This window comes from Tupaia chinensis, unplaced genomic scaffold (assembly GCF_000334495.1).
Source record: "Tupaia chinensis unplaced genomic scaffold, TupChi_1.0 Scaffold147417_1, whole genome shotgun sequence".
In the NCBI taxonomy this organism is placed as follows: Eukaryota; Metazoa; Chordata; class Mammalia; order Scandentia; family Tupaiidae; genus Tupaia; species Tupaia belangeri.
In genome coordinates, this window is record NW_006207268.1 from 1,730,971 (window position 1) to 1,740,395 (window position 9,425).

The window sequence follows — 9,425 nt, forward strand, 5'->3', positions numbered from 1 at the left end:
TGTAACAATTCTTTCTCATCTAGGTAGCAAGATTTGTGGGCTGACAGTGCCTGCTTAAGTGTCATGCAATGTCAATCTTTTATTTCCACTGATGCTAAACACAAAAGCTGTGTAAGCACACCGAAGTTCATTATGGGTGAAGGAGTTCTCTATTTGTATGTTCTTCAACAAATATAAAAATAGTGCTCAAAAAATAATCCTGGTATAAGGTAAAATTGCCTAACTCAAAATAATGTAATATTATGCCCAGCAGTTCAAGAAGCCTCTCCTGTCACAGATTCATCATTCAGGCTACTCATGTACAATAAGAAATGAGAGCCTAATGATTTGGAAAAGAAAGAAAAACTCACATTCTTTCTTTCTTGAATCTTAATGAACTGTAGGAACCCTGATCTCCCGTGAGCAGCCAGAGGATCTGCAGAGACCCATGTTGCCTTCAATGCCTGGAAAAAGGCCAGACTATTGGATGCTGATTTGGCAACCTCAGTACTGACTATCCTAACTCCTTTTTTATATATCAATACAATCATATAGTGAAGAAGTTCATTATAGCACAATAAAATAGAAGATCATAGGAAAACAAAACAGCATTGATACAATTGTGATTGAAAATAGAATTTAAGAGCCAGCTCCTGTCATGGTGGATGCCACGTGGTTGACTACACCCTGAAGCAGACCCGGTGGCCTGAGAGACACCAGGTGCGTGTGCGGGCGTGGCCAAAATCCTGAAAGAAGTGGCGGAGAAGGGATTGTGGCATGACCATCTCCCATGAGCAATGCTTTCTCCCTTTCTCTCTCTCTCTTTCTCCTGCAAGCACACACGCCCGTGACTTCTGACAAATTAAATACACACATGCACACCTAAACATAATTTAAGATGTAGATCTTTGCTTTCGGTTATTTTTTCATTTTATCCAGGCTTTTGAAACTCCTGGAGATGATGGGTGAAAAAGATGATAGGAAAGAAAAAAAAAAGAAAAAGAAAGAAAGTGGCCTGACAGCCAGACCACTTGAATATAGAGGCAAGAAATGACCAATTTCCTTCATATGGGTTTATTAGGGTAGGAATGTGATCTTAAAAAAAAAAACCATCAAATGTGCCTCAAAACTATCAGCATGTCTTGATATATGAATATATTTTATAGCAATGATATCATAGGAAAAAATCATTTGGCTTACTCATACTACCTACTTCTAGGAGTGAATTCTGTTAACAGTATTCAACCACAAGTGATATTCTGTATGTTCTATTGCTAATAAATTATCAGACTATATGTATGAGTATATTATATGTTCATTAGGGTCTTTTAAATGGTCTAGTGGGTCTACAGGCAAAGCTTATTAAAGTCAAGTCAAGTCTTTGCCTGGATAAATTTAATTTTGTAATAGCTACATAAGAGGGTATATAGATGACTGGGCCATTTGTGTAAATGTGAGGTGGTTATTACTAAGAATATATATTAAAATTACAAATCCAGTAAAAAAAAATAGCAATTCCATTTAGAATTAATTACTGTTCCTCTCCAAGACGATGGAAATGAATACTTATTGATAAAGAAACTAAGTCATTAAAACATAATTCATTCTCCCTTATGTTTCCATTGACTATTCTTGGTGGAAAAAAAGGCAAATAATTCAGAAATTTCAAGTGCCCCAAACCACAGCTTTTTAGTTATTGTCACTTTGGGGCTGGGAGGTGGTGTGGTAGTTAAGGACACTGGACTCCCAAATGGTTGACCACGGTTCGAGTCTCCAGTCTCAGACCTAGCGGCTTGCTTTCTTGCTTTCCCTCTCTCTCTCTTTCACTCTGTCCTCTGTAGTCAAAATAAATGAATAAACAAAGTTAAATAAAATAATTCATTACTTAGTGTCACTTTTAAATATAGTACTTACATAACTAAACTTTTTCTTTATGTAGATTTGTAATAAAATAATATTTTACAGTATAGTACTGGTTTCTATTTGCTCACCAAAATAAGTTGATGAAAATGCGATATTTATTCATTCAATTGTAATGAATGCTCCTGTTGGAATTAGGGTAGTACGATCCATAGCTGTCCATAAACTTGAAAAACACATATTTCTACTCTATACAGCATCATAAATTTTTTAGAATAAAAAGAACAACCAGATATGGATTTTTTTAAATAATAAAATTGGATAACTCAATTGACTAAAATGTGTTCTCTCCATGCAGAGGTACACATTATAACGTCATCATTTATATTTCTCAACATAAATCACATTTCATAATAAAATTGTTTTTGATGAATCACCACTTCTTTTCTAGCTTCAAAACATTCTGACAGAGAAAGCAAATTTGTCGATTTCTCTGTACGATAAGAAATCATTGAAAATATATTTAAGACCTTTAGTCTAAGATGGTCATTTGTTTGGGAGTGTCTTTTAAAAAGAAAATATTCAGGTGATGCCATTTTCAAATTTGGTAAAGCAACAGTAAAATAAAATAGTCTTTCTTTTTCAGCATTTTTTCAGAGCCCTCTGCTGTGCTTTTTCACAATAAAGCCAGGAGAAGTCATTACAGAACAATACTCTGGAAACAATTAGCTTTAAAAAAAAATAATAAAAAGAATGAAAACTTAAACAACACTACCTTTATACATGTTTGTTCTAATTAGAGGGTTAAAGCATCCAAGCACCGTCTCCAGATGCCTCACTCTGTCCTCTTTTTATTGCTTTTCTCCACTGAGATAACATTTAACACAGCATTGAAATTCCTACTTACTGCTTGTGTCCAGTAGTAAATCCTAGCACATTATTAGAATATCTGCCTGTTATCAGCTCAGTCAGGGAATGAATTATTGACTATAACTCATTGCTGGGTAGACTATGTATGACACTCCAGTGAAGTTTTGATAATTTCTAGAAGTCATGGTAATTTATGGAAGGGGGTTTTGATTGATCTCCCACCACCTATTTTGCACCTATCAGTTAATAGGACACATATTGATGGCCTGCTTGAACTACATTAACAGTATGGGGATTCACAACTTCAGTGTTTCTTTTTTCCCAATGTGATGTCTATTAAAATAGTAACCCAGTTTCTGCTTTTCTTCTGTGTAATTTACTCATGGGAGCGGGAATCACAGATCTTAACTATTAAATGCATAATATCACTATTCTAATAATATTTAGATTCACTCCTCCTTTGTACAATAGGTATGCCAACCTCTGTCTTTGGGAAAGAAAGCCCTAAGACCATTGGAACAGAGGAAGGTAGAGCAAAACAAATACTGAAAGATTTTGAAGTCTCTTCAAGTGTTAGGATTCAGCTAGTAGAATAAAAGATAATTTTTTAAATTAATGCACAGCAGGCAAATTAGTTTTTATTTGAAAAAAGTTTGTAATACGTTTGATATAAAATTTACAGAAACCATTTGATATGCTGTAGCTGTCACTGTAAAGTTCATTCGTCAGAACATTAAATAATAATCACCAACAATCCCAATTCTCTTTTAGTTTTAGGTTTATTTTCCTCGTCATTGTCACTGCATTCTCCAAATTCTCTCCAAATTCAGTTATTTCTCAGGCTAAACTGTCCTAGACAAATGTTTCCTTTATTTCTTTGCTGAGTTTTCATCATTGTGATTTCATTATTGTTTTATTTACTACAACAATTGCTTCCTAGAAAAATAACCAGTATTTTCAACTTTTAATACATACACTGTAATAGGACAAACAATATAAATAATAATTTAAGTTTTAATGATCATTTCCTAGATGACATTTAAAGCATGCCTAGATTTCTAGAAATTTCAGCGTATACCCCAATAAATTTAGTAATCTGATACAAAAAATAATAGTTCTGTTTTGCCAGAGCAGTCAAGATTGGGGGCGGGTAACTCGACTGAACACTTGGCTTAAAGAAAATAATTCTTTCTTCATTTTATCTTAATTTAGTAGCTTCTAGCAGTCATCTAAACAATCTTAAAATTAAAAGATAATGTTAATGGGAGAGACTGTTGTCATAGGATAATGGTTTCCTGCTGCTAGATTAATGCGGTGGCAATAATACTGGAGCATTTATTGAAAATAAGAGGAAAGACAAAGCCAGGAGATTTATTTTTAAGGCAGGTGTCACGGATCCTATGACACTGTTGTGTTACATTTACTTTGTTTCAATTTTGCCAAATGGCTGCTGGAGAATGATGCCTTTTCCTGATGGTAATCCAGCATGGGGTGAAGGGACACTGGTTCACATCCCCATGGCTGGACAGTACATTCTGAAAGAGACTTGTGAATTCTTCCAATCGGAAGGCAGTTTCTAAAAGCTGCACCATTTAAAGAAACAACCACCAAAACTGCATCAATAAATGTCTTTGACCAAAACCTAAAATAAAGCAAGCATCTACTTAACATTTCCATCAGTTTGTTCTGGAAACCATAATAAACCCCTACATTTGCACCCAAATACATTGCTTTCCAACAAACCCCAGGAATGGCCTATAGCACAAAAGCGCTGTCCATAGAGATTAGCTACTGTCCTGGATTTCCAGTCTTTTGAATACATATGATAATTTGGGGACAAGTAATAAACTTCTGAGTAGCATGCTCCCAGGAATGATTTGGTGATCAGAACTGAAAGATGACCCCAAAGAGGGGTGTCTCATGTGCATGGCCTGTACAAGCCCTTCTTCAGTGTGGGTAAGCCTACTTCAACAAGGTGAGTTCTTGGAAAAGAGGATCTAAAAGTCAGAGATGAAAGGAGTCTAATAGATTCAGAGGTGATTTTCTGTCTGCCATGTAGGAGCCAACTGCCACATGTGATAGGCTATCAGGAGGGACCGCATGGCAAGGACCTGAGAGGCACCTCCAGAGCTGAGTGATTCCTAGCTAAGAGCCAGCAAGGACATGGGGTCTCAGTCCTAATGCTGAAGACCAGGCTTCCTATCCAAAGCCAGTGATTTTGACAGTAGACTTTGATACTCAAGGTCCCAGTTTACACCTTGGCAGTCCCAGCTTACACTTTGATTTTCTGCCTGACAAGACCTTGAGTAGAGAATCTAGCTATGTCATGCCCAAACTTCTGACCTACAGAGAGTCTGAGATAATAAATGGGTGTTGTTTTAAGCCACTGAATTTATGTTCATTTGTTATGCAGCAATAGAAGTCAAAAATGCTGAGAAGGGCCAGCAGATGGCGCAGTGGCTATGTCGCTGGACTCCCACATGGCCCACTGCAATTCCAGTTCCCAATGCAGTGGCTTGAAAGATATCAGTGGTTCTTAAAACTAACGTGAAATCTGAAGACAAGTCTGAGAAAAGTTGCTCCACAGAGTTATGATGGAAGAATTTCAATAGTGTTCTCCTAGCAGGAATAGGGGGTTAGTATGCTTATGCCTAGAAAAATAATCTCCAAGTGTTCCCAATCTTCCTTGAACCACCTACTCAATTTGCAAAAATCCCTAAACAGTGCCTCCTATTGGGCATTCTCAGTGCCTGCTTTCTTTTCTTTTTTTTCTTTTTTTTCTAGAGGTTTTTGCTATAGGGCGCCTGTGCTTGTCACAAAGACAGAGAGAGACAGAGACAGAAGGCGAGAAATCACCTCCTCCCACCCCCAGGGGGAATGGCCACACTGCAATCTATTCTCCTTTCAGGATCTTGGGCACACACGCACATGTGCCTAGCATGAGTTTAAGCCACTGGGTCTGGGACTCGAACCACTGACACTACATGGGAGTCCAGCAACATAGCCATTACGCCACCTGCTGCTCCCTCAGTGCCTGGAAGTCCCCTCCTGCCAAAGAATCTATTCAAGGAATAGAGAAATAGACACTAGGTAGTTAAAAAAAAAAAAAAATGACAGCCAATGTTGTCTAGAGGGGCTAAAACACATGGCTCACTCAGAGGAGGCTTGGAAAACATGCTAAGCGTGTGTGTGTGTGTGTGTGACTAAAATCCCAAAGGGTCAGATGGAGGAGAAGAGATTGAAGCAAGGCCATCCTCCCCTCTACACCCCCCACAGCCTGGGAGAGGATTTCGCATTCCCTCTGTCTCTCTCTCTGTCTCTCTCGTTCTGTGTCTCTCCAACAAGTGTACGTACCCAATAGCAAAACATAAAAAGAAAAGTAATGGCAAAAGACAAATTTCATATGGCTAGATGAATGTTAGAATCAGATATGAGGAAGAGCAGAAAGCACCTCAAACAAGTCCAAAATGCATTTTCAAAACAAAAGGAGTGTCAGGCAGCACAGAATCTCATAATGAGTGAGGAACTGACCACTGAGCTCAAGGGGGTTCATCTAAGGAAATTCTAGACTCAAGATGCCTACTGGCTTTCTATATGCCCCATACTTGGGTACACTAGACATAAGTATAGCAGCCAGAATGAAACAGATCTGCCTCTTTTCCACCTAATCTATTTATTCATTTCTTACTCACTATCCTATCATAAGCACATTTCCCATCTCTTAGGATTATAAGTGTCCGTGACTACTATTTCTCGGGGCAGAGAGTTGAGGGACATGTTCCTTACAGTGTCAGAGTTGTTAGGAACAAATGTTCAGAAGGACCGTGGGAAACCAGCCTAATATATACAAGGCATTGAAGAATCCCAATCAGTTGACTTATATACATTGGTGCATGGTTTTGTTTGTTTTATTTTTACCGTGATGAAAATGTCACTATCCTCTGTTCATTCTTCTATTCAAAAACCATTTATTGAGAATCTATACTGTGTGGCAGCCAGTGTTCAAAGTACTGGAGAATAAGCAATCAAGAAAGCAAAGCCCCTACCCTTGTGGTCTTTGTAGATTATTGGATGTTAGATGGTAGTTCATGCTATGAAGAAAAATGAAGGAGGAGAAGGATGAAAGGCAGCAGAGGCTCCGAGGTATACCAGGTCTTAGTGGTGAAGCACACATGTATGCAGGTGGGTCAAGGAAGGTCTCCATGATAAGATAACATTTGTGGAGAGACGTAAAGGTAGTAAAGGAGCCATGATTCTGAGAGAGAGAGAGCTCCAGGTGGAAGCATCAGCAGGGCCAACGCCCTGCCGAGGAGATATGCTTGGTATGGTTTAGAAGCAGGAAGAAGGCCAGGTAGTCTGGAATGTAGTAGGGTATAGGTCAGAGTTTAGACTGGGACAGATGGGGACTTGGCCTTTACCTGGATGCTATTGGAAGGTCTGAGCAGAAAAGAGAGATGATCTGATTTACATTAGTCTCACTTCGACTGCCATCTCAACAACGAATTACAGAGCAGTAAGGCAGAAGCAGAAAGACCACCAGGCAGGAGGTTCTTTCAGTAATCAAGCAAGGGTTAGAACCATGGAGATAGCAGGAGAGGTGAGAAATGGTCAGATTTAGGGTGTGTTTGAATTTCTGAGGCAAATAGAATCACAGTTTCCATTTCAAAATTTATATTAAGTTCCTGTACCTTTGACAATTCTTTTGTTTTTATGCTTCATGACAGCTATACATTCCCCTCTGCTCCTGAGAAATTAGGCAAAACACCCTCCCATAGGATTCCCCTTCCCACATGAGCTATGTCACAAGTAACCACAATATTGGGACCAGCAGTTAGCATAATGGCTATGTCGTTGAGCTCCCACATGGTCGACCACAGTTCGAGTCCCAGACCTGGTGGCTTAAACTCACGCCGGGCGCATATGCTTGTGTGCCCAAGATCCCGAGAAAAGAATGGAGGAGAAGGGATTGTGGCGTAGCCATCCACCCTGGGGGGTGATTTCTCGCTTTCTATCTCTCTGTCTCTCTCTGTCTTTCTGGCGAGTACATGCGCCCTATAGCAAAAAAAGAAAAAAGTAAACACAATGTTGTTTTTCATTCAGATCTTTCCATTCTAACTCAGAAAGAGAAATCAGAAATGCAGAACCACCCGTGTGCCCCTCACTGAGCCAGGCTCTTTCCACACAGCAGCTCATTGAACCCTGCTAACAGCCTGATATGATAGGCATCATTGCCTCCACTTTAGAAATGAGGAAACTCAAGGCATAAAAGTGAAATGATTGCTTAAGTTTAGTGTCAAAGCTGAGTTTCAAGATTTGGAGTTCTGCAAGGTTTTATATCTTGAAGAAACCTTTAGGATCCACTACTATCTGCCAAGTAATTAGTATATGGTTTTATTAAATAAGTGTGTGCAATTTTAGATTTTAAACCCGTAGTTCCCAAGTGTGGATGTTTTTTGCTTCCCAGTAGTCTCAGATAATGTCTGGAGACACTATTTTTTTGTCACGCAGAGTGGGTAGGGCTGGGGAGTTTGCTACTGGCCTTAGTGGGTAGAGGCCAGGGATGCTGTTAAACATCCTGTAAGGTACAGAAAAGCCTCTTGTAGCAAAGAATTATCTTGTCCAAAGTGTAAATAGTTCCAAGGTTGAAACATTCTGTTCTACGCCATTGTCAGATCACGGGGCTGCAATAGAAGTATCCTAAGTTATTGAACATTTATTAATGATCTTTCATTAAGATTTAAAATTGAGGAAGTTTCTGTAGTCAGAACAATTTCAAGTGTATCGTTTGGGGTAAAATTTATAGTTATTCATGGGCGTTTTACCCAGTATGTTCTATTGGCGTAAGGTTCAGTGCATATACATTTTTTGAACTCAGAAACAGAAAAGCAAAATTGCCAGATTTAAAAGAGTAAATCTCTACAAAAAGGAACCGATTAACTTGACAGTTGCCATATAAGTTGATGCTTACAAAGATATACTCAGCGCATTTATTGTGGGATGTCAAGGCTGTCCCTAATGAAGTGAGACGCCAAATTGTGTCAAGGTTGGAAAGAAATGCATTTCAGGCAATGAAAACAGCAAGTGCAAAGGCTCTGGGGTGGCAGTAGCTTGACATGCTCAGCGTAAGCTGGTGCTCCCACACTGCGTGGGAGGGACAGCGTTTAACAGATGATGCTGGAGACAGAGGCAGGGCCATTCTACTCTACCTGAACACAATGGGTAACCACTGGAGGGTGTGAGGGGAAGTTGTGTCATAATTTGATTTAATTTTTTTTTTAATTAATGGGCTCCTGGGGAAGAATTGACTAAAGGGGTGTATAGCAGAAACAACTAAAAATGTAAGTCTCAGTTCATCCTCCACTTTCTTTGTAGAAATAGAATCCCAGTGAAAGCTGTGGAATGAAAGACTGCATTTCCCAGACTTCCCCTGCAGTTCCACAGATCATGTGACTAAATCATGGCCAATGAATAATATGTAAAGAGAAGTGTGGATAGGACTTCTGGGAAAGTGCTTAAAGAAGCTAACTCAGCTGGGAAGGCTCCATGTTTTGCCCTCCATATTTCTTCTTTCTTCAGACATGAAATGTGGGCCTAATGTTAAAACTACCATGAGCTGCCTGTGAGGATGGAAGCCACAGCAGGCTGAAACTTTGTACTAGGACAATGAAGCAGACAGGAGAAACATTAGGTTCCTGAAGTTGCAAAAACAACAGTGC